The following is a 27,149-nucleotide window of genomic DNA, read 5'->3' on the forward strand; positions in this document are numbered from 1 at the left end:
CACCTCAATTTATTTGTGCTGTGTGAACAAGAAGCATTGTGCCATACAGGCAGGCACAAACAGTTTCCTGAAAAGCATTTGCTTACACTAATTGCATCTGAAATAATCTGAAGAACAAATGACTAGAAATAAAAGGGAAGTCGATCATGTAGGCGATATTAAGATATTCCAAGAATGCAGAAACCACTTTGTGAACCCTCAGAAAACAATAATTATGGTCTTTCCTTCCCAACATGAAATTCTAGGGAATCGTACCTTTGACAGGTCTTCGTAAGAACTAACTTACAGGTGGTGGGGTCTGTGCTATGCAATGATGATCAGCGACAGCACAGACTCTGAAAGAAGGTGGACATCTGTCAAATTCTTAATGCTAAGCATTTCCTGAATCAGACAAAAGCTATTTCTATCCCAAACATATGGCGAAACATGACATTCTGAAAAAAAGGAGGTAAGCAGCATTTCTGCTGAGCCACTCTTCCCCTGCAGCACACATTCAGTTCTGCCCCTCACCAGACCACGATACTGTTCCTTATGAAAGACAGGAAAAGAGCCCACTGAGACAAAAATGGTCCACTTCATCAAATCATTTACAGGTTCCAGAGTTTACAGAGACCTTGGAAATCCTACGGAATATATCTTATTTCAGTAGCCAAAGAAATAATAAATATTCATGTAAAAATGCACTTTTCAGATATGTAAAATGCTACACAGCCAAGAAAACTTTACTTTCCTTTTAATCCAAGCAAAGCAATCCATAGAACTATTATTTCTTCCAAGAGTAAAGCCAGTTTGGCACATTTACTTTAGGCAGACACAAGTTGTGGCAAGAAGTAAAGTAAGAGAAAAGCATGCACTGCCAGGTGATAGCACGTGGTTTTCAAAGGCACCTGGAGATAAAAGATCACCTACCACAACATTCAACTGTCAATGGGAAAGATTCAGGAATACCTTGGTACCAAAGGAGTACAGTGACTCTGAAGACCAACAGCACAGATGCTCAGAGTGCTGCATAAGGCCAAGCAGTAGCGTACAGCCCTTGTCCTATGAAACTTGACAAAAGGAGCAAAGGAAATAAGAGCATTCTGTGCTCAGGGCAATGGGGCGATCACATGTACTCACATGTTGTCTCTGTATGCTGATTTTGGCTGGGTAGAGTTACTTTTCTCCATAGTAGCTGGTAAGGGGCTGTGTTTTGGATTTGTGCTGGAAACAGTGTTGATTGATAACACTGAGATGTTTTAGTCACTGCTGAGCAGTGCTTACACAGAGCCAAGGCCTTTTCTGCTCCTCACAGCACCCCACCAGTGAGCAGGCTGGGGGTGCACAAGGAGTTGGGAGGGGACACAGCCGGGACAGCTGACCCCAACTGACCCAAGGGGTATTCCACACCATATTCCACAGCATATAGAGCTGGGGGAAACAAAAGGAAGGGAGGGACATTCACAGTGATGGTGTTTGTCATCCCAAGTAACCATCACACATGATGGAGCCCCGCTGTCCTGGAAATGGGCTGAACTGCAGTGGGAAGCAGTGAATTAATTCCTGTGTTGCCTTGCTTGTGTGCGTGGCTTTTGCTTTACCTGTTAAACTGCCTTTATCTCAACCCATGAGTTTACTAATTTGTATTTTTTTTGATTCTCTCCCCCATCTTGCTGCGGAGGAGTGAGCAAGTGGCTGTGTGGGGCTTAGCTGCTGTCTGGGGCTAAACCACGACACTGTGTCAGCATCACAGCAAAGTGCTGCAAAAGAAGGCCTATCACAACCAAACCCAGCATTGTTCAGTATTCAACTGGAGAAGAAAATTGGCCATCGAGTGTACGCAAGCACAAGAAAGCAGTTACTAAATCTAAATACATTTAAAATCCAACACATTATAAAATAATGATTTGATCTGGACAACATGTAGTGCAAACATACTCCTTCATGGAACAACTTCATCAGGCTGCTTTTACAGACATTCTCTCTTTAACATAAAAATAACATATAAACAGAGGACTACACTCATAAGCACAGCCCAAATAACCACCCGTCACTAGGACCTGCCCTCAACATGAATGAGAGCATTATGGCCAGATACCATCTAAAAGATCCACCTGCGTATACTAAAAAAACCCAACAAACCAAAGTGCTTCTAAGTTGCTGATACTCACACGAGGAGTAAAAAACAATGTGGACATTCACCACAGACATCCATCTGTAGCAAAGACAATGTCAATAATCTCTTCCTCTCCTCAGGGACTATGCTACACATTGGTATAGTTACATCAGGCTCTTTTTATCTTATTCTTGACTCATGGAAGATTTGAGCACAGAAATTCACCAACATAGCATCTTCAATCATACCCTCAGTATGAGAGGTGAGGAGAAAGGCACAGCCAACGTTAGTTCAGTGGTTTCCTCAACTCCAACTTCCAGAATCAAAGGACTTTACACATACAAGTGGAAAGAGAGAAGGGACCGTAACTTACACTGTCATGTTAGCAAGTTCGAGAAGCTGCATCATACGCACATGAACAAGCTTTGCCCCTGTCACTGTGCAACTGCAAAAATGCGCATGTCAACATCTGTACCAACCTCAAGAGAACCATTATATAAAACCCTTCCTTGTCTACGGAACTATCATACAGCTTGCTGCCATATATCTGACAAAGTAAGAGCGAGCATGCCATTTGCTAAAGGCAACATGAGTAATTCCACGAGTTACCTAGAAAAAAAGAAGTCTTTCACACCAGCTATATTCCCAATAGCAATACATGGCCAATAGCAATACATGGCATTGCAAGGATAGTCGGGCAATACAGCACATATGACACATAAGCTCAGACAACCTTCTAGTACAGAAACCTAAAGAGTCAGACAAAAAGATGCTCTAAGAATGCTCTTTCCTGTAGTTTAGCGTCTTTCATGTTTCCAATTTAAATTCAGTTTCTGTTCACCTCCAGTCAATTGCTTTTATTAAAATGATTAGTAGAGACACCACTCCTGACCACAGTCAATACTCTACCACCATGTATGCTACTACAGGTACGCTATGCCAGGTAAACCTTCTGGAAGGTCAACATGTCACAGGTGAATAATAAGGCATGTCCACCCACACTAATAACAAGTAAATATGTTTGCTGTGCACAAGCAACTTGGTTTCTGCATATTCTGTTCCATGAAGAGAATTGAGAATGGTCTAACACAACAACATAAATGAAAGCAAATGAAAGAAAATGTGACATCAGTCCTAGAGGACCTAGGACCAGTGCGACAGAATTGCAATAGCCTATACACTGCATCAGCACAGCACCCTTACAGGTATATTACAGTTTTCTTTAGTTCTCAGCACCCATTCCTAGTCTATAGATTCATGATGGATGTAGTGATGATGAGCATACCAAAATGTATGAGAACAACACAAATTTAGGATATAGTTAAGGGACAGAGTAAAATTACCAATCATCAGGGCAACATACTGGCGTCATACTTCTTTTTGGTCTCAACACATGCCAGACAAATGCTTAGTAGCAAACCCGAAGCATGTTCAATTTCTTAGTAGAAGTTACTTCACGAGGGAACCATGAAAGACACATTAAGCAAACAACTGTTCATTTAGTAGCACTGTCAGCCAAAACCAGCATGCCAAGTAACACCTTGCAGTCATTAGTCAATCCATTGAGACTTACATTGATTTTGAAATGGGGTGGAGGCATACACACCCTACAAAGCATCCTGAAATGACATATAACTATGAACTGGGAGTGTTCAGGACATATGGTGAAAAGAAGTATCAGCCACAACAGCTTGTTTACAGCAATAGAAAAAAGCAGAAGCATCTGCTGTGACAGTCCCATAGCAGCAAAAAAACCATGTGGGTATTCACATGGGAGCTCGGCAATAAGAGGGAGAACAGACATGTTATACGTGATAATTAATGGTACTCCACACATACTCTACCAGCAGTGCTGATAGGAAAACACATTTAGAAACACTAAAAAAATAACTGTTTAGAAAAACCTATCTGTGGTTTACCTATCAAAAGATACATTTGCTCATGGCCACACACCACACCACCTGGTTTCAGCTCATTTGTGCTAAGAGGTTACTGCGTTTGATGGGCAATGCTTATGAAATGAGCCAGGTCTTCGACTTCCGCCAATATCTCTAAGGATGAGCCTTCCTTTTGTAGATTCTTCAGCTGGTAGTGTATCTATTCCATGCATAAACTGTTAGGCTATGCCTCGAAAAATTAAGCTTTTTGAAAGGCCAGCTTGTACAGCCTAAAATAATGGTAAACCTTTAGGGTATTCGAAGGGGCAGTATGGGGAATTACCATAACCACCAAACAGGAAATAAATTATTCTGTGCCAGACCAATTCAAGAACCAGCAAGGTTAAAGGTACCATAGACTAAAATTGGACCAGCTTGCAGTATTAGTCTACATACAGTAAGGGACTGGTGTCTAAAAAGGCACCAATTAGCATAACTCTGCATGCAGCGTTGCAGCATTTAGCAATTTGTCCTTCCCAGTATTACGTCCCAAAACACTTTACAAACATTAAAGAATTTAGCCTCAAATGCCCATTGTGACATAGGTACCATCAATTGTACTTTACAAATGGGGAGACTGTGGCACGAAGAGACAAATAACTTGGCCTAAGGTTGCACAAGGAGACTCTGGCAGAATCAAGAATAAATAAACCCCGGTTCTGTGCTTTGAGCACAAAGCCATCCTTTCACCTTCTTCTTTAGCTGAGGGAAAGTTCAAATTAACACGTGCATTTGGTTCACTCTCTACAAAGAGGTCTGAAACTGCTTGTGGCTGCTTGGCAAACTTTGTGATAGAAGAGCGGCATTCTGCGTACCACAAAAATGCTGCTTTGGACTTCGCATTGCAGTGGTTCACCATGTGACGCTCCACGGTTATTTTTCAGCCTTTTCTTTCTTCTCTAGCACAGAAGTCCTTTAGCTGTACATTTTAAATCCTGTCGCTGTTCCTAGGTGCCCCTTCTCAGGGCTATCACTTTTATCCCTTAGTTTTGGACAGTTTGCCAGTGTCATCCATTTTATTTCTCCAAAATTTCTTGCTATATCTGAACCACGGTGAGGTTTCCTCAAACCTATGACACAACCTGCAAAGGAACTATCTTTGCAAAGAATTCAGAATTCTCACCTTAATCTTTCAAACTACACATTATTTGTTCCCTGTAATTTAATCCCTACAAAATACGGACTTTTGAAGTTTAATTTATGGATATTACTGACATTTGGTATTTGAAAGGTAAAGAAACATTCGTGCTTGCTAATGACCTTTTTAATGACCAAGTCAGCTGACATGGCAGAATGTCTTCATTTTCCAGATTCTTTGTTGTTTCCCTTATGAAAGGGAGGGTGATTAGTCACTCAGTGCTAACAAGTTCAGAGGTATGCAGTTACCTAGACGTTTATATTCTTTTGGGACAACCCAAAAAACGATATGCTGATGTCTCCATCTAACTCTAAACTCACAGTAATTTAGGCTGTGTTTACCCTATAGCCATGTGCCTGTGCATATGCTTATGGAACATTGATAGCAGCTGCACCTTTTCAGGTAAAATATAGTATCTTATAGCTCCTGTTGGAACAGAATTTCTTCTCTCTGTGAATTTGATATCATTAAAGGAACTCAGTCAAGAGTTTTCAGACAGACGACTTCAGGTACTTCAGGACTTAGGGTGACTAGCCGAAGACATCCTATAAAGACCCAGTTTTCAGAACCTGGGTATCTCACACTTTCTGAATTGACATCACTTTAAAATGTCTGACCCAATCATGGCCATATCTAAAACTACTTATTTCAGAGAACAAATGCCAAGAATTGGCTGGCTACAACAATAAGTACAAACACTGTCAAAACAGCCTCTCTGAGCATCTCCATCAGATAAAAATAACTATTCTCCCTTTATTTACCTCTGCTATGCAACAAAATCAACCAAAAATGCATGTCACATTACTTTCTTGTTTAACGATTCTTATGTCCTATTATTTCATCCTTACCTCACTAAGTAATTTATTATTACAAATATGCAGCCTTTCAACACGCATATTATTTTACCTCAGGGTAAGTCAAAGTTTGCTGTGATTATTTATTATAACCAATTTTTTTTCACTGAGAGGGAAAATAACATGGGAGCTAAGTAAATTTGTGGGTTGAGTCACCCATACACTTTGTGAATCATGTGAGAACCAACTCTGAGTCACCACTGTAACTGAATCAGGCTGCAAAATTTCAGCTCAACCTAAACAGTCATTTATTATTCTTCAATGGCTGGATTCAAACCCTTAGCAAATATCAGATCATTTGTTGATGCACAAATAAAACACGGATCTTGGAAACATCTGCAAGGGCAGTCAAAAGGATATCATCACTCAGCAGCAGGAACTGCACTCACTGGAACACAGCTCTGCTGCAGTCAGAACTGCCTAAGGGCCCACATCTGATTCAGGAGATTTAACACCTCTATACATCATGGCTGCAGGGCTGGGACTCTGGTTGAGCAACACCTTTGCAGACAATTGTGAAATGCCAAGAAAGGCATATTTATAAGGGCTGACCCATACTTATGACACATACTGCCTATTAAACCGGGCCAACACAACAGAAAATGACTGTCAGCACGTTTCAAATATCCCAAGACTTTGCCGGAGTCACAGCCTGAAGGTGAGGCAGGGTTGCCATGGTGCAAAAGCAGCATGTCAATGCGGTGGTTGTAGCTAAGGTGTCCCCTCTAATGACATTGCCAGTATCTTCCACTGTTTCTTTTCCCTACTTTGGACTCAGCTGGAGATGTTTAACCTTTATGAAGAAAGTAAGCAGAGAGGCACACACTGCTTCCATGAACACTGGGGTATATCCAAAGGAACTCCTCACAAGTGGTAGCGTGTTAAGAGTTATTTTGGTAAGGCTAGAAATGGACTTTGGCCCACCCTGTTTGCTTTCTTTCTCCCATTTAGAAAGGAACCATACATACAGAGTGGGATTAAAGTACATGAGCACCAGCTGAAGAAACAAAACTGCCTGGGCACAAATGCAAAGTTTACAGCCTGAAGAGCAGTTCCTGAGGTTCACATATGTTAGAAGGTTCACCTCAAGCAAAATGCTTTACTCTGTGCATGTTTTAACAGAAAAGATCTTTGTATTTTCCCCACTTACCCACTATGGTAGAGACAAGACTGAGAACATCATCTTGTTTCTCTCCGAGACCCCTTGTGAGCTGCTTTACAAAGTGCAAAGGGGTAAAAAGAAGCAATGAAAGGGGATCTCCTTGAAATACCAGGATTGAAACTACTTGCTACCAATAGTGTAAAACTGGCTCATAAAGACAGCAATAAATGTGAGCATTAGAGGTGAGGTTTTCCCAAGGTACCAAAGTGAAGAAAGTTAATGGATATTTAGCACCTTAATCCCGTCAGCATTTCTGAAAGCCCAACCGCCTGCGGTTTGCCATGAGGGTTGGACTGAATTTTCTTAATGATTTCAACCAAACAGAAGTCTGCACCTTGTTTCTTTGTAGTTTTTCAATACATGAATACAACAAAGCAAAAAATTCCACAGTATTTTGGAGACATTTATGAAAACACCTAAAAATACGGTTCAAGACACAGTGGAGAAGCAAGCACATAAATTTACTAATCCCTTCTCTATGTACATTAGAGTTCTGCCACAAACATAGTTTTGCAAGGTAATTTTGGTGCACTAGAGATATACCACATCTTGACCTAAGCAGTTTTGCCTGAGCACAGATTAAGGCCTGTAACAGCAAAAATAGCTATTCTTGTAAAAATGTTGCTTTGTTTTAACAGCATGTTAGAAACTGTGAGGCAGATGGTGCATCTGTTTTAGCAAGGTTGATTCAGCAAATGCATCAGGCTGCTGAACCAGTTTACCAAGCTGCTGATTAATTCACATATTTAGAAAATACATTAACATGGATATTAGAGCTTTTTTATTATTATTTTAATATCCCACTCAAACTGATGTGAATTTAGACATTGATTTCAGTGGGAGCAGAAGAAGGCCCTAAGGTGATTTCAGATTACAACCTGTTTACTCTTGTATGACTTTGCTTGGTTGACTGAGATCTCTAAACCCCATGTTTTCCATAGTGTGGAAATAGAGGGCTAAATCCTAAAACAAGTACAATTCAGTGTTACCTTCACCAGCTCCTCCAAAACACTGTTGACTTATGCCAGCTGTGAAGTTGATCCCTGTTTAAATACAAAGTATGACTTACCCTTTGGAGACCTGCATACAGCATGTACTGTTAAAATCAGCTGATTTTCCAGAGGGAGGTTTTCCATTTTCCTCAGATACACCTCCCTTGAAAAAGTCAAGCAGACTTTTTCAATTTTTACTCCTCTCAGGTTTTTTTCATTCATCTGATGAAATTCTTGTCCCCAAAAAGTTCTTCAGCACTGACAGCATTTCTGCTTCATACTCTCCAAAACAGCAATGTGAGTCATTTTGTCATTTTTCATTAAGACTAAATGTAACCTTTACACTTTTGGGAAACAGCAATAAGATTTCTTGAGTAAAGACTCATGTTTTATTTGAATTGACCGCAGTTGAAAAACATATATCCTGCCTGCCACTTACAGCCTCGACTCACCAAATTAATGTATCTATTTTAACGTATGGATCAGGACGGCAATACTTCCCTCAGGGTCAGCTCCACCTTTAACACAGAACAGTGAATACATTGGTGGTGCAGAGGTGCACTAAAAAAAAAGTGCAGGAAAAAAAAGGTGCAATTTCCTTATAAACTGGGAGTACCTACCTCACTTACTTACACTGCAGTGGGTACAAGACACACCACCTGTATGACAGTCCCAGTATGTGCTCTGTGTCAGAACTGCCTTTTATTTTGCATGTTACCGAGCGTGCCTTAGAGACAAGTCTCTCCCTTGAGCCTTTCCACATATCACATTCTTCAATCATTATTAGCGATATTTTCTTTTCCAGCTTCCTACTGGGAAAGCCCTCAATAGAGTTAATAGCCACTAAATCCCAGGTCTTGCTTCCATTGTTATCCTTCTTGATTTACCAGCTCTGGCTGACAGCTTGCACCTCTTTCCTTGTCTTGGAAAACGCTCTGTGCTTTCCTCCTACATGCACAAGTAACTCTTTTCTGTTGCACAGGACACTCTGGAATGCTAACATACCCTTTTTGCTAGATAGGAGTCTGAGGATATCTCAGTTCCCTAGTTTTTATATGCTCCTTGCAGGCATAAGAGCATCTGATAGAAGGATATTTTCCTCTGCAATTCTCTTCCTCCTCTTTGCCTATAGGTCCCAGCTTTGTTATTAATGCAGCTTCAGCAAAGCCTCAGAAACAGAACTGTATCAGAGAATTAGCATTCAAAGGGCCTTTGCTCCTAGTATGCTAGATTCAGCTGCTTATACGTTCCTCTGCACTCACCAGGTTTTTTTCAAAGACAACATGTGCTGTATAACAGCCTGGATTAATCTTGTCTACATTACCACCCTACACATCCTTCCCATTGACTTTCCAAAATCCTTGGAGTCTGCCCACACCTTTCCTGTTACCTATCAGAGCACCAAGAGGCTGGTTCTTGCCAGTAGGTAGCTGACAATGTCAGTGCCTGTCATTCCACCTTCTTGATTCTCAAAACAAACATATTCACACATTCTCTCTTCTGGTCCTCGTGCTGTGGGAAAGCTCCTCATAAACATTTGGGAATATCTCTTTAAATCCTTCTTCAAAATCCTTGTTTAAAAACATCTTCCTTTATTACGATGCCCACAAACCCCTTCACAACTGTTCGACACTTTCTGCGCTATGACAGCTGTGTGTTCTGCACAACTGAGCTCAACTTCCCGATTCCAGAGCATCCTTTTCCATACAGAGCCTCACAAAACTTTTTTATTACAGTTATTACACTAAATTCCACATTTTAGCTCAGTACCAGCTTGCTTCATACTCTCCACATTAAAAGAAACCTGAAAAACTGTGAACAACATAAAGCTGTAATTTAACACAATACTAGCAATAGTAATACCTAACCGTAAGGTGGATACCGGATGCAATCTGATAGCTGACTGCAGAATAGAAAGCACACGAGAAGAGGTTTTAAAAAATCAGAAACATTTGGTTTGCAACTCTCCTGCAATTTATATGCAATGCCTTTCTTCAAATCTAAATGTAAATTGTCAACCCAGGTTTAAAATGGTGACTAAAAATGAAATCATATTCTAACTCTCCAGCCCATATAGACTCCCCTATGACACATAAACCCTTGATTGTTGCATGTTGTTGGAAGTCATTAAAATCCAACTTTAATTTAAAACAGCTTAAAACAACTATTTCTGTAAACGAGACTGGTGTGTGACAACTGTATTAGTTTACTCATGTTTGCAAAATGTGAGAGCAGGGTGAGAAAAAACAGGGCAGAAATGAGAGTCCTCAACTGCAGTTATAAGGCTGAAGAATATGGTCCCTTTTCATGGCAAGAGGAAAAAAAGAAGCACGAAACAGAAGAATTCCTACACGGAGTACTCTTCATGGATACTGATGAAATATGATTTGTAAAAGCAAAAAATGCTTAGCCTCAAATTTAAATACATTTTTCTTAAGATCACCTCAGCTAACAAGACAAGGTTATGGAGTAGAAATCTTGTTTGTCTCCATAAGAACTTACTCACACAGGAAGTCAAACCAGTATGAGTTTGGCCATAATACTGAAAAACTCAGTTTGGTTTTTTTTACTATCAAACCCATTCCTCTTATGCTGGCTGACAATCCCAGGAATTTGATGTTGTCCATGACTAGCAACTGTCACTCATGGTAAGATTTAAAAACATAAAAAAGAAGTAATTTTCTTCTAAACTTACCACTCTGTGCTTGCAAGTATTTCCTTTGTGTTGTTTTCAAACTCAATAAATACATTTTTGTTCCTGTTCCTCAGTTTCTACAATGCTATCAAATTTGTCTCGCCAAATTCTTTCAGCCTGTGCCAGCTCTGATCACACCTCCTCTGCCATCTGAACTTCTCCCTACATCTTCCTGAATTTACAACCCTAGCTCTCATACTTAGCACTGGTTTTGAACTCGTCCTTCCTCTTTCTCATATTACTTTGCTTTCTCTTTTCTAGCTTCTTTTGAAATCACCATTCAGCACAATTTTTCAGTACCACACTTTCCTTCTTGTATCTCCATCAAGCTCGCTTTTCCTTCTTTTCTCTGACTCACTCACTGTATATCACATGCTAAACTGATTCCTCTCTTATTACTTAGCCCTAATTATGGGATGCCTCCATCCTTCCTTTTATATATTACATTCTCACTGAACACCAGTCCCTGAGTCACTGGCAAAGGATTTAGGAAGCAGATGGAGCAAGTGTTTGCCTCACTGCCTCCCCTCCACACACGGGTCAGTGGTCCCACAGGAATGGCAGGCTGTGCTGACCTCCTCACAGGGTACTGTAGCACGTGTTCTCCCAGGTGCACCCACTGGTACCTAGGAATATTTTGTCCTCAGAGCGCTACCACTGTGCACCTTCCTTAACTGTTGGTGGCCTTTCTAAGTCACTTCATCATAAAGTGAAAATGCACCATCCCAGTGGAACAATGTAACTCACCCTAAGTAACTACACCTTATAATTGTATCTCACACTTCAACAGGGATCTTCTCTATGAGTGTATGTCGCTGAAAAATATTTAAATTTGACTTGACACTACTCTGTAGTTACTCACAATCAATCAGATGAAATTTCAGCTACTCCTCAGCCGGTTACTTGCTATTTTGGCCAGTTCCTGTAGATTAACTATTATCAATCCCCATCATGATTGTTTCCCTTTGGTTTTGTCTTCTGCCATGCAATATACAGACACATGATAATATTTCTTGCTTTGTGAGTTTCTGTTCTCCACCAACCTCACCAGCACATTCTCTTGTCCAACGGATTTAGGTTTTGACAGCAGACACAGCTCATCTCTACAAAATATAGGGCAGTTGATATCTGCCCTTGTTTCTCAAGTTGATGACAGACTCCTGTGATGAGCAATGAGGAATCTCACCTTGTTATATAAAATACTACATGCAAAAGAACCCAAGAACAGGACCATCAACTCCCTGAGGAAGTTATGGATTACTATCAGTAAACAGACAGATCATTAACTGGTCAACTGTTTCATTGTTCGCATGACAGAATGAGACATGCCTCCTGCAAAGTTGGGTAACAAAACTGAACAAAAAAGAGCACCCAACTCACTGGCAGAAGAAAAAAAAACCTCTTTTGCAGAGTCACTAACTCAAAATGGAATAATTAAACCTCCCACTTCAGAAGCTGCCGCTTTGAAGTGGAACTGCAGATCTCTATTTGCATATTAGGAACGCTTGTGTCGATTTCCATGCTCCATCTGGGCAAGAGATTGCAGATGAGGATGACTCTGAATTAGGACAAATCAAATGGATGCGGATCCTGCAGAGATAATTACGAGTCTCTCAAGATGATTTAATTAGTATATTAGCATGGTTTCCTCCTTCAGCAGTAAATACATTTTAACAATGTCTTTATGTCTGCTATTTAATGTCAGCCCTGCTAGAAGTCCTTTGCACCCTTCTGTTTAGTGTGTCGGCACCATTCTAAGTCCCTACTTTGTGGCAGACAGCTAGATGCACAAAAAGATTCAAGTTGTAGCAAAGATGCAAATTGTACCACATAACCTTTAGAAATCCTGCTACCTAACACAATCCCCTCCCTACATCAGTCAGACTGTTCATAAAATGGATGGAAAAAGCCAAACTAAAAAAATCCAACAGAATCACCAAAGCCAGCTGTCTAAGCAAAGATTGTCTAAGAGACAGGGAGTCCTATTTCTCTAATGGCAACGGGTGCCTCCGCCACAAACCCTTTCCTTGAGTCAGTTGCTTAAGCCAGGCAAATCCTTCCTCATAAACAATGATGAGAGAAATCCACATACTATCAGATTTAATATCTTAGTGGTTAAAAGAGTCATCAGTAAGGTGAGTGACCCGTTTTCAAATGTCTGTTCATCCCGTATTAGCTGTCCTAGCCCATAGGCTATTGGGTATGCAGGGGTAAGACATCTCCATCCCTCCCGTTTGAAGTTATTCCACTTTGTATAACTAATTAAAAGATAATTGAGGCAAGTACTTGAACCTGACTCTCCCACATCCCAGGTTATTGCCCAACCATTCAGCTGTGGCTTCAGCCTCTCATTTTGTTTCTGCAAGGTTCTTACATCATGTAGGCACCTCTGAAAATCCCAGTCTCTGTATTTTACATATAAATATTCAAGGAGCAGAAAGGCACAATCATTTCAGAATTACCACCACAAATATCCACCATTCTTCTCATATATACTACCAGCTCTCTTGCACTAGGTGTTTTATTTGTTTGCTTGTTGTTGTGGAGTTTCTTTTTCAAACCCTTTGTCACAATATAACCCATTTGTGCAAGTACAATACCAACCTTTTTCTGTAGTAGCTCTTATTCCTCTCTTGGAGTAGGCAAGAAGAAGCCTCACACAGTATTCATAGCTAGAACAATAAAGGGATATTGGTCTTTCAAAATGATTGATGATCGTACTTTGGAGTCTAAAAATACGATATGGGCTTCAGAAAGCACATGATGCGATGAACAGCTCTCTGCCCTAAAGAGCTTGCAGAATAAATGATGGACCTGGCACAGAAGCAAAGACGCAATATAAACCACACATCAGGAGAAACACAGATTACAAATGCAGGATAATGAAGCACAAGTGAAAGCTTGTAAGGTATTTCAAAATAAGGACAGCCTGGTATAACAGGCATTTGCTCAAGGACTCTAAGGGCATCGTGAGCTGATGAAAGATAGCAGTCTAGGAAAGAAGTAGTTCAAGAAGCAATACACATGACAAAGTAATTCAAGGAAGGTTGTTCAACTGGTCTACCCAAGCAATAAATGTTTATGTTTATTTTACACTTATCCTGGTATAAAACTTGCAGATCCTTCTATTTCATTTCAGCTTCCATGTCCTATATGAGAGTTCAACATAATAAAACAAAACAAAACCCTACCAAAAGAAAGCACAAGAAAAGAGAGAATGCAGGGAATAGGGAATACTGATACAGCTACTTTAGTTTTGTCACTGGCAGAACCTTCCCCATAAACACAGCCTTAATTTCCAAAGGTGAAGTAAGCACAGTTTGTGAAGAGAGGAGGGAAAAATTTGGCCACGTTGGGGGAACAGTGATTAGGAAAAATTAAGAGTCCAACAACAGTATTGTGAAATATTAAATGCCACAACATTACACAGCAAGCAGGGGAAGATCTGATTCAAAAAACCCCAAGATTTTGGCTGTGCAAAACCACACTGGCTCATTTATGGTTTCCAGAAATGTTTTTCTCGTACAGCCTTCTGTTAGTCTTCAGCTTACAGAAAGTAAGCAGAAGGCTCACCCCATAGCAGAGGCTTGTGGTGATATAATACAGGCACAAACCAAGCCCCAGAACAAAAGGTTAAAGTCTTTTACAATATTTAATTTCTGTAGAGATTTAAACATTTAAATATGTCATTACAAAACAAAATGACTCACTATAGATCTAATTCAGATGTACCAAAATGCATTAGTCATTCAATAAAATAGGCACTGAGGATTTACTAAAAATACCTCACACAAAAAAATAACAACATATATTTACTTTACTGAATGGTCATTGTGGAAGCACATAAAACCAGTCCCCGTATAAATCACCCTAAGTTGCCTACCCTGAAACTAGGACTGCTACTCCTAGTCCTAAAGCAGCATGGCTAACTCATGTCTACCTTCCAACCCTTGTTTTGATCAGCAGTGCAAGAGGAAATCATGTGTGATGTGATCACAAGGCAAGCAAACAGGGCAGGGAGCTGACTAACTAACCGACAGGACGAGGAGCTCCCAGCCAGGTGGGAGTCTCACTAGGGGCAGAGCTAACCTGCATCAGCTTCCTACTCATCTAGAGATGAGATGGTGCTCTCTAGGGAACGCCAGCAACAACGAGCCCTGCCATCAGGACACAAAAGCAGATGCAAAGCAGTTAATATGGCAGTTGGATTGCAGGGAGTGTAAAGAAATCTCAGAGATGTCACCAACAGAAGCTGCTCCCAAATGGTGGTAACAGAGCACAGGTCACCAGCGCAGCCTTTCTAGTACTCTGGCAACCTCAGCCTCTGTGGAAGTGCTGAGGGTACATTCTGGACTGCTCAGACACCCAGTGCTCCTCCCTGGGGCAGAGAGCCGGGGAGGTGTGTTCTCATCACATCAGTGCTATGCTCAGTGAGGAGCTGCCAAAAGAGGTCACGGAGCTTCGCTGCATCAGGGGTGCTGCACAAGACACCAGCAGGACCTCCAAAGAAATTTCTCCAAGACATAAGCCCCTTAAAAGAGGCATGACCAAAGGACCGGGGAGAGGATACAAACTTGCAGAGGGTGGAAGCTGGAAGCCTGTGACTTCAGGTAACAGGAATAAAGCTCTGATTCTTCTTCCAGATGTCCATTTTCAGAAACAGTGGAGGATGTTTGGGAAGAAAATTCTGAGTGGGTATCTCAAGTCTTTGGACTAGTACTATAGAAAACATTGGTGGTAGTGGCTGATGATGCTCCCCTGTATGAAACAGAAGAATCCATCCCTGTTTTCTAGGTGAGTCTGTTGCTTGCCCAGAACCTAGATCACTCATATTGCACAGGAATTGCCAACACTCACCCAGCCTTCCAAATTCTACCTCTTGCTGCTTACCCCCGCGGAACAGAAGCAACACAGCCAAGGGAAACTTTGAGCAGCTCAAATGGAACAGAGAGCTCAGAGCAATTTGAGAAGGCAGAAATCCCAGCAGTGCTCTCTTCAATTCTTCTGATCAATGGAGAGGCCTTGCTAGTAGATGTAACCAGTCTACTGATGCCTGGTTGTACAGTTGCTGTCACCAGTAAGACTTTGGGTTCTTTGATTACAGTGCCTCATTCAGTGAAGATGCACTGCTACAAAGATATGGAAGCCACCTGCCAAAGGGAAAAACATCTCTGTGAGGAGACTTCCTATTCTAGTGACGATGGCTTTAAAATAAAATTCACTGGGGAATGGGTGCTTGGTCCAGGGGGAAAAGAAGGGAGGAGAAAGTGTGAGAAAAGGCCACAAAGGAAAGTTACACATTTCCACTTGGAAGGAGGGCGTGCAGAGGCTTACCCCGGGTGTCTGGGAACTAACACAGAGCTTCGCCAACAAACAAGAAGAACTGGAAGTCTGTGCACAGTCAGAGAGTTCTGATGTGATCAGGATCACAAAGATGAAATGGGACAGCATCTATGACTGGAAGAATGTCATGGAGGGCCTTCAAGGAGAACAGGCAGTGAAGAAGGGCAGCTGCACGCACTTACAAGGCATCTGTCTGTGCAGAGGTCCAGTGTGAAATCAAAGACGTGTCTGACAGAAATCTTCCAGTCAAAAGCAAAGGCAAAAGCAACCCTGGCCACACAGCATGGGGGCCTGGTACAAGTGTGTACCTGCTTAAGTGGACAAAGTGGATAAGGCTGTCTGCAAAGAACTACCAAAAGCAATCCAGTTACTGGCCCTGGCCTTCATTGGGGATTTTAACCATGTGGGTGCCATGGCATTGTGCAAACAATCCAGGATATTTCTAGACTGCATTATTGATAGCTTTTTAATGTCAATGCTAGAGAGACCAAACCAAGGTAATACTCTACGTGACCTCTGTGTACAAACAAGGAAGAACAAGTGGCAAATGTGGTCACAGATAGTAGCTTTGGAGCAGTGATCAGATGATTGCATTCAGGATCCAGAAGAAGACTGGGAAGGTAAGCAGAAAAATTAGGACTTTGGATTTTATGCAAGTGGACTTTGTGTTACTTAGGAGATAGCTCAGCAGAATCTCTCGGGAAGTTAATGCAAAAGGTGCCTAGGATAGCTGGTAGATGTTTCTAGAAAACTTACTGAGAGTTCAGGAACAAATAATCCTGTTGTACAAGAAGTCTGGAAATTTCAGCAGAAGAGCCACTTGACCAAGCAAGAAGCTTCTTAATGAACTATAATGCAAAAAGACAGCATACAGCAAACAAGAACAGGCAACAAAAAAGCATTACAAAAGCACTACTTTGGTACTTAGGAATAAAATGGGAAAAACCAAAGCACATTTAGAATTAAAACAAGTGAGGGATATAAAGAACAGCAAGAGGGAATTGTGTAAGTTCAAAGGAAACATGGGGATGTTACTGAATGGGAGAGACAACCTAGTGGTTATGCAGATAGCAAAGGCTGAAGTACTCAATGCGTTTTTGCCTCAGTCTTCACAGACAAAGGTTACTCCTAGATTTCCAGGTGTACCAGGCTGGTTTGGGAAGGAACAGGTTAGGAAAAACAAGTCAGGAATGAGTTAGAGTAGCTGGCCATATTGAAAGCTATGAAGACAGACAAGATTCATCTGAAAGTGCTGAAAGAGTCTGCTGATGTGACTCCAAGAATCCTGCCTGTCACTTCCGAAAGAAGCACGATCATTGAGGCAGGCCCATGCAAACTGGGAAAAGCACTATGCCTGTCTTTAAAAAGGCATGAGAAAAAGAACTTGGGCAACTCCAGGTCAGCCTCACCTCAGCCCTTGCAAAGATTATATACCACATCCTTTTGGAATCGACCTGCAAACACGCAGAGAACAAAAAGGTAATCAGCAACAATCAACACAGACTTACAAAGGGCAGTTCATGCTTCATCAAACTGATTGCCTTATGTGATGAACCAACCTGAAACGCAGATGTGGGGAGAGCGGTGGATGTAATAAATGGTCTGGTAGGTAGATTGGAAATTACTGGAACAGCTGGGCTCTGAGGGTGACACTCATAGCAAATGTTAGTTTGATATCCAGTTGGTAGCCAGCACCAAGCAGAGTATTACAGTGGTGAACAGTAGGGCTAAAAATGTTCCATATCCTCACCAATGACCTGGGTGATGAAACACAATGCACTCCCAGCAACCTTCTAGCCTATACTTGAGGACCTTGAGGAAATACAGGACTGGAAATGTTGAGTTGAAGAAGAAAAGTTCTGCAGCTTTTCTAGAGGCAGGTAGCCCCAGGCATCGGTGCATGCTAGGAACAGGGTGACTTTGTGCCAGCTCCACTGAAAAGGACAGGGAGGTTATGGAAAATGCCAAGGGAAATGTGAAGAAACATTCTCACTGCTAATAAGGCAAATTGGATACCAGCTACCTAAGGAGCAGCATGGCCAGCACGAGAAAGGAAGTTACTTTACCCCTATAGGAAGCACCGAACTGGCAATAGCTGAAACACTGCTGAAACATTATCAGATTCCCCAGTTCAAGAGGCATGTGGAGAAACTGGAGTCTGGGAAGGAGCCATGGGTTCATGACTATAGAAGCTGAAGCAGCTGGGGTTTTTTAAGTCTGATAAATGGTAGGCTAAGAGAGACAAAAAATACTTGAAGAAGAGTTACCAAAGGGTGGAGCCAAGCTGTCCTCAAGTAAGGAAAGCACATGTAAAATAATGATCTTTTTTTCTGACAGTGCTATCAACTTAGGGCTTTCTTTTTAAAAAAATAAGACATGATTCATTGTCTCTTATTCACTATCTCGTGTAATAAGCAGCCCATAGTCACAGCTTAGTTGACCATACATTTCACCCCAGTTGGACCACGTTTCTAGTTTATAACACTGTTGATGGGGATATAAAAGGTATTTTTATGTTCACCAATCCAGGCCTTAAAACTTTCGGATTCTTATCTATTAAAATAAGTAAAAAAGCCTACATTGTATGGTTCCTAACCATCCAGCAAAACATTTCAACATAGAATCATAGAATGAATAGGGTTGGAAGAGACCTTAGAGCTCATCTAGTTCCAACCCCCCTGCCACAGGAAGGGACACCTTCCAGTAGACCAGGTTGCTCAAAGCCACATCCAACCTGGCCTTGAACACTGCCAGGTACTTAAGTTGGAATTTCATCAAACTTATAGGGAGTCCCAGCAAATACTCACCCAGAGCTGTACTTCACCTCCTCCTGTCAATATTACAAGTATGATTTGTTATTTAGAACAAGTTATTAAGCTTTTCTTGGGCATTAAGGGAGAAAACTGGCTGGTAGACAAGTATCTAGCTAAAGATTCATCCATTCTCTAGTCCAAGTGGGTGTAGCTCTGCTAACTGTAAGCTGGAATTTATCTGCTAGTACCTAATTATTAAACGTTTTTTGTGGTTTTATATGATAGAGATTTGAAGTGAGCTTTGAGATTAAGAATTTTTCAATTATGTAACAATGCCCAGAGCAGGAGCTGTTCATTTACTTGGTTTTTAAATCATCCAATATATGAGTAAGAACAGAGAGATAAATTATTAGATACCCTGAAGACGTTCCAAATATTAAATTGATGGAGACAGAAGATAGTTTTAAGATAGAATTACATTCCAAAATAGGTTTGAAACAGTGTATAAAAGTTACTCATCTAAAGGTACGTAGCCAGTCAACATAAATTACAGGATGAAGTAGTGCTTGTGCACTCTGTATTTTCTGCTGTATAAAGATGTGAGTACTGCATCAGACCAAAGATCCATGCAGTGTATGCTCTTGCCTTTGACAGCAGCAGAAGCAAAAAGCTCGAGTAGGAGTATAACAAGAGCATCAAATAGAAAGATCTTCTCCTGTTTCCCACCATATACTTTCCCTACTTCTAGCAACTTGGCAGTTTAGGGATTTCCCAAGACAGTGACTGTATCTGAATCTTTACATCTAATAGCTGTCAATGAGTTTTTCTTCCATTAATTGGTCTAGTAGCTTTTTGAACCAATTAATGCTTCTGGTCTCCATAACATCCTGTGGCAATTAATTCCACAATGTAATTATTCACTGTGTAAAAAGTTACTTCCTTTTGTTGGCTTAAAACCTGCTGCTGCATACCTTCATTAAATGGCTTTTTGTTTTTATGTGACACAAGCATTTCTGTTCCATCCATGACTGTACACCCTACTATTACAGTCACCTCTTATCTGAACTAACTGACGGTTTCTCCTTGAAGTAAAGCCACACCTGTGATCCTCTGTCGGCGCTTTTTGCTTCAGCTGGATTTTCTCCTTAACATAAAACACTGTCCTTCTATTAAAAATTTAACAGACTATTAAGTATTGAAAAGAACTACTATAAGGAGGGACTAATATAAGGAGTTCAGGTTTGAGTTTTGTAGGGTTTTGAAATGGCTGAGTGTAAATTCACTTTGAGCTGTAATACATGTTACATAGATAACTATAGTTATCTATGCTGTGCATATAAACCTGGTTGATGGGATTTGTCTGATAGATGTTTATAAGCCTGACTGATGAAGGAGGCCAGTCATATACAAACCTGTGGTAGATTAAGGAGGAGGACTAGCTACAATCAGGTCTAATTAGCTCATAGAGGGTTAGCAGAGACACACATCGTTGTAATTGATGAGGCAGCTCTGTGCAAATCCGACTCATGGACATACCTTCTCTTAAGACACTGTTCACAGATCTCCACTGCTCTGTCAGATTTTGTCTGCCAAGAGATATTATGCACTGCTGTGGATGAGAGAAAAAGCAATGCTGCTGCAAATCTTCTCCAAGTGCCAGCAACTAACAACAGCCAACTCTAGTTTTGGTCAAAATAAGATGAGAAAGGGATTCTAAAGCCTAAGCAGGCTGTAAGAGGGGAAGGAAGCAAGGGGAGAGGAAGAGGAGCTGCTCACCAAACTGAACATAATCAACATGACTCTGGGGAGAAGAGGTGGTGATGAGGGCTGTGGCTCTCGCAGTCAGTGGAACTGAACAGCCAGCAGTGGGGAAGGCGGGGTTGTCCTGCAGGGAGTAAGGGCATACAGTGGTGGTGTTCATAGCTAAGTCCAGGAACACCCTGTTTCAACAGACAGTTTTACTAAAGTGACTGTAGTGCAGCCCAGCCTTTACCTGTATCCCTTGATCACCTCCAACTAAGCATAAAAATATCCATGGAGAAACATTTCATCTTCAGCCCACAGTTCATCATTACAACAATTAGTACAGACCACAAAACCACACCCCGTAAGGATTCCCTACTGGAGCTGCCATCTTCCAGCATCCCTTGTAAACTCACCGCTGCATCCAAGCCCTTACTGTCCTCTCCCCACACAACAGCTTGCTGAGGAAAAAATAGCATCACAACAGCTTTGACCAGAAGATGAGTATCTAGTTGAATAAACTGTGAATTGTGTGAATTGTTCACAATGCAGCAAGGCATAAACATTTGAAAACAGACAGAAGAGTTAAGTGTAGCAACAATACTGAGCTTCTCCTTTCTCTGTTTTTGTGGAATTTATCAGGCATAGTATGTGTGAGTGCGTGATAACATGGGAACTTTACACTTTACAAGGAAGTCTGGAGTGTATCTATCTGATGTACACTCTTATTTTCTTCAGTCTTTTAAAATATTTTTCATTCACTGTCAGTGTTAACACACAAGTCTAAGGATAAGAGAAATACTTCAGCTGGTTAAATCAGCTTACTCAGGCGATGCACTTAGCTCAGTTAAATAAGATGAGAGCCCAGAAACGAGCCCAACTTGCCAACCCTTATTATCAAGCAGTGTTTATAACTCACAGTAGGTTATCACCAATGGGGCCACATTTGGGCGATACCGTGACATCTGGTATTGATTTCTGGCAGGATTTCGGTCCTTTTTAAAACCCGTGCCTCAAGTTGGAAAGATAATAAAATGCATACATGCTATTAAGCAGATTTTTTAATTATTATTTTAGTAGGCACTAAAATAGGCAGTTACATACTGCAGCAAATCACAGACACAAAGAAGTCATGCTGCTGCTTTGAAATCAAAGCACTACCTCCCATCAACAGGAGCAATATGAAAGGTGAGAAAGACAATTCAACATTTGCAGAAGAGGTGGAGTGCATGTGTTAAAAATCATGAGAAATCCATTATATAACTAAATGAAATACACATCAAAAAGCTGCTCTTAACTCCCAACATCAAAAACTAAAACAAAGAAGTGCTCTACAAACCTTCAGTTCTTCCCATCTTAACAAAGGCCCTAAATATGCAGGTCTGTGAAACTGAAAACATTCACAACAATCCCTATTATGAAGTCTCAAGAATTTGGTACATTCTAAACTACATGTAATGTGTTGAATACACATTCCTGCTTATGCCCAGTATTGGACAGCTCAGCAAAGTCCCAAATAATCCATGAGGAAGTTAGGAATGAGAGTAGCAACTTCTACTAACTCCTTCTCAGCTGTAATTGTTTAACATAAACAAATTCAGGGTAGTAGCAGCCACAAAAAAGTGTGATCTAGTTAATGCTGTAAGCAACATTTTATCTGTGATTCATTACGATGCTGCCAAGAATTTTGCAGAGGGAAAATCTGTGTAACTGAGTATTTTTATTGATAAGGTCAGTTAAAAAACATACTAGAAGAAAGAGTAAATGGTCTTAAACGGGTGACCAAACATTTAAACTTTCGGGGGAGGAATATTAAAATACCCAACATATAATTTCTGGAAGCAATTACACTAATTAAAACAACACTGAACATTTGGAGCAAGACATTTTAGGGAAGGCATCCCAGGACTGCCTCCCCAAAGACACTGATCAACTTGGGTGTGTGCAATTAACAGGAAAAATGAATTCCAAGACTAAACCCCTGCTGCTGAGAATCGTCCCATCTTCAGTGCTCACCCCCCACCCCCTGGCCCAGCATTTAAATCCCTGGACTGTCAGCAGGAGCTTTCTAGATGAGATGGTTAATTTGAAAGACTGTTTTCACTACTGATCAACTGAAACTACAACTCCAGTGTTGCCAGTAATAAGTTTCATCAACAAAACCAAATAATAATCCATGGTCTGAGATGAAGATGGCCTTTTAATTTACACTTTCATTCCATTTCATAATATTATCTTCTTCCTCTTGGCTAAGGTAAGCCAGACAGTGTTAACTCCTGATGATTCTGACATGCAGACATTGCCTAGAAAAGCAGGGATCCAAACCACAGAGACTTTCAGTTGCTCTCTATTGTGACCTTCTGGAATTCCAGAAACAGTACAGACTGCCAAGTATAATCCCTAGTATTAAAATAAAATCACTACAAAACCTGATTTCAAATTGCTTCACATAGGAAAAAACAATCTCTTCCCAGACAAGAGATAGGGGATGCTATCCACATGACTGAGATGGTGGTTGAACTAGTCAGTAAATTCAGTTTCAGTATGTCTAGTGCAAGATCAAAACCACCACAGCTGCATGACGCACTGATTAAGTGCAACCCACCCTGCCAATTCTAATTTTGCACCGCGTTCTGCTCCATCAGGTAGCGTCTGTCCCTCTGCAACCAGCACACAGCCAGCACAAACATGGTATCATGTCATCTGGGTTATGTGATGAGAGTGTGCTACCAGGTGATTTGGTACTGCACGAAAGTGGTTTAAATGAACATGGGAGCATAGCCCAGGGCACGGAGTAAAACAATTTGTCAAGGTCAACCACACAGGCTGCTAATAGACCTGAATATAGTATCCGGTCCTCCTTAAGGCCCAGGCTAGTTTTGTTACCTTCTGGGCAGCACTGCTGCCCAGCATAACAAACACAGCCTTCCAATTACTCTGGGATTGGAATTCTGAGGATTTCTTTGGCATTGTGGTTCTAAATACTATTCCAGCTGCCAGCCTGTCTATGGAGCTCCCAGTTCCATGTGATGGTCTTAGGTCCAGAACATTTCTTGTCCCCCAAATCCTCACTCTGCTAACCGGCAGAGTGCTGCCCCTGCTGCCCCACTCCTCCCCACACAGGCCACAGGCCATTTCAGCAACTGCAGTGTTGACACTGCAAATATTTAGGAGAATGTTTAGCTTGACGAATGTAAGTAACCACAGTGAAGTCAAATAAACCTATGTTCTTGTGCAAGGGTTGCCAGGGTTTAGTCTCCAAAAAGCAGGACGTGTTTTCATGCGTGCTATGAGACACTCAGACATGCTCCTGAGGATGCGCTACATAACCCACATAAAATAAAACACTACTCCTACTTCTTTATATACTGCTCACTAAAACAGTATTTTTATTGCAGCTCATCAATTGTGGACTCTGACATATTATTGCAGTGAACTATACACACAGCTTACTAATTCTGGGAAAATAAAGAAGCGGCTTCCATCAAATGCTTAGCCCAACACATACAGAGACAGACACAAAAAAGCAAAGTAAATATTATAAAGTAAATATTAGAAATGTGTTGAAATGCATCCTTGTCCCAGTTTCTGCAGGAAATGGAGAACATGCCTACAACCGGGCAATACTGTTTGAATTACCGTTTGGAGATGGCAGTAGGACAGAGCATTACGAATTACATCAAAGAACTTGCACTGAAGAAACTTCAAAATGTTAAAAAGAACTTCACAGCTAGTAAACTGCCTGCAAAAGTTTTAGTCAGCCCTATGGCATTACATATATGCAGAGCCATAACTATAGAGTGACATACTATTTTCCCCTATTATCCTGCCCAAGTCCTGACACAGATTTGGTACAATGCCCATATTTTGCTTAGAAGTGGTGAATGCTCCATCCCTGGCAGTGTTTAAGGCCAGGCTGGACAGTCTTGGGCAATATGGCCTAGTGTGAGGAGACCCTGCCCACAGCAGGAGGGTTGGAACTAGACGATCTTAAGGTCCTTTCAAATCCAAACCATTCTGTGATTCTATGATTCTATGACTCTGTAAGATGAATTATCAGTCTGAAGTGGCTTCATTAGTAGCTAGCAAGTAAAAAAGCAGTAAAGAGCAATTCTAGTTATCCAAGGTACCAAAATAATGGCCCACAAAACATACACTGTTAACAAAAACTTTAAGCAGTTTCTCCAGAAATCTATTTACTGTTCTGTGGGAGGGAAGACATTGCACAGGTATAATGCCTTTCACCAGCGGACTGACTTGTTCCTGCTGACGGTGCACTTCAGTATGTTGTAAGTGAACTTTAAGATAGATTCATTTGCTTTTACAATTATAGAGTCACAATAAATGCAGTGAAAGACTAAACCAGCTCTTTCATCTTTCCTACCAGCCCAAGAAAAGATATATCCATTTCACTAAACTCATTTTCATGGTAGCAGACTCCACAAACATCTTCCTCAGCTATTTCTGCGTGCCAGAGGACTTTTCTGATGAAAAGAGGTCTCAAAATTTTCACGGCTAGCACACAAGATTTCAGAGTCAAGAAACACTGATGCCCTGCACGTATGAGAGCAGATGCTCTGAACTCAGCTGGAACAGCAATGGTCACAGTTGCAGATATGGGTATCGTCAGCAGATTTTGCCCTAAAACGTGTTGTCATGACAGTGCAGCAAGAAGGAAAAGAAGAGCAAAGTGCTCATTAAGAAAGCATCAGCACCAAACAAGGCTGTTTGTGCTACGAAACTCACAAGTTCCATGTCAAAAATTGTTTCACTGACAACACTGTAATGGTTATCAGCCCCAGTCACTGGCAGAGTTGTGAAGAAACTAAAGCACGTGAATCCCATGGGACTCATAGTCTGCCTGTTACTTAGCCCTACAGAAACTAAGTGTCAATCTGGTTTTGAAGCAGAGCCCTGTCTCTACAGGCAGTGGAGGTCCCTGATGACACTGTTGGTACCTGCCACATAGACTGGAACTGGGTCATCACATTAGTTCTACTGCCACCAAGGAGGATGGGAGCTGGGTGGAATCACATCCCCTGGTTGACCTCACTGTTCTTTCAAAACCCACATTTCAGGTGGAGCTACCACTACAGAGAGTGTTTTGTCGCTTTAGTTTGCTTTGTCAAAAGGGATGACTTGGCTACGGTAGCAGAACCTTCTCCAATAGGACCCATGGCCAACACAGATATGCTGGCAGAGCCCAGGTAATAAAGACACTATCTTTAAGTCCCTTTCATTTTCCTGAGACCAAGGAAGACTGTCCAAGTCACTACAGCATTGTATTATGAGTTTCAAGTGATAAAACTGGAATTCTAAACAGTCTGCAAGTCAAACATAGCCCATGCACTTTGCTGTACAGCAGTTTTAAACAGGATTCTTCCCTTTTCTGCAGATGCTACTTAGATGACACACAAGCTGCACACTTGGAATGAATATGACCTACATCACCGAAGGGAACTATTCCTCTGCAGGATTAAATCCTACACTCTTGGCCATGAGGATAATAAGTAATCTGTTCTAAATTACTGACAAAGTGAACAAGTGCCCCCTCCTATGCTCTACCCAGTGAACTAGCCTAAAGGGAACCATCATCAAAACTACAAAACAAATGTAAAAGTAGTTCCTGTATATTCTGTAGAGACAAAACTGCTCTCATACAAGGAACGTGGTGCAAGGAACTCCTCCTCTTTGCCAAAGGAAGACTGATCACTTGACAAGGTGTGAAGTCACGCAGGCATGAATGACTAACACATCTATATATCAAACCCTATCAAGACATACACCTACACCAGTTGTATGTAGTTTTACAGATAAAACCCAACAAAGAACATGTTTAATCTCACTTCCCGTGTTCAAACTATAATTACCTTTGATCTAATTTACAGTTATAATTGTCTAAATCAGTTTCCATGCAGGACAATCAGAAAACAAAGATGTCAGCAGCCACTGACATGTTGATAGAAATGACTCACCTAGAACAATATGGGAATGCTGTTCTGGGCAGAAGAGGGATCAAACCCAAGCACCAATACAACTTCTTATATTTCCATCTTTTTCTTCCAGCAAAACACCACCTCTTTCCCAGCACTTTTTCAACCAGCCTCTTCCTCATCTCTCTATATGACCTCATGACTTCCTAAATCCATGTCCTTTACCTTTCCACCTGCCTTTTCCGACTCTGCCCTTCCATAAAATGGCTCTTCAAATTTTTCTTGAACACATCTATGTTTTTCTTCCACCTTACTCAGCTTTAGATTTTATCCTCCCTCACAGTGCTCAGGCTTAGCAAAAGGCAGACACAATTCAAGCAAGATAAATTGATGTTTGGCAAAGCAGTAACTTGCAAGAGGAAATACTAAGCAATCTTTGCCAGAGATGCCACTACCACATTGAACACTTTGCTCTCACCTGCAAAAGAAACAAAAATAGCCCAG

The 27,149-nt window shown here is 41.1% G+C and overlaps 1 protein-coding gene across 2 annotated transcripts in view; it reads right to left on the reverse strand.

Annotated features, from left to right (window-relative positions):
- Window positions 1–27,149, reverse strand: part of NSMCE2 (NSE2 (MMS21) homolog, SMC5-SMC6 complex SUMO ligase) — a 131,044-nt gene that overhangs the window by 71,086 nt on the left and 32,809 nt on the right. The window lies entirely within an intron of this gene.

The sequence above is a fragment of the Strigops habroptila genome, chromosome 1 (assembly GCF_004027225.2).
Source record: "Strigops habroptila isolate Jane chromosome 1, bStrHab1.2.pri, whole genome shotgun sequence".
NCBI lineage: Eukaryota > Metazoa > Chordata > Aves > Psittaciformes > Psittacidae > Strigops > Strigops habroptila.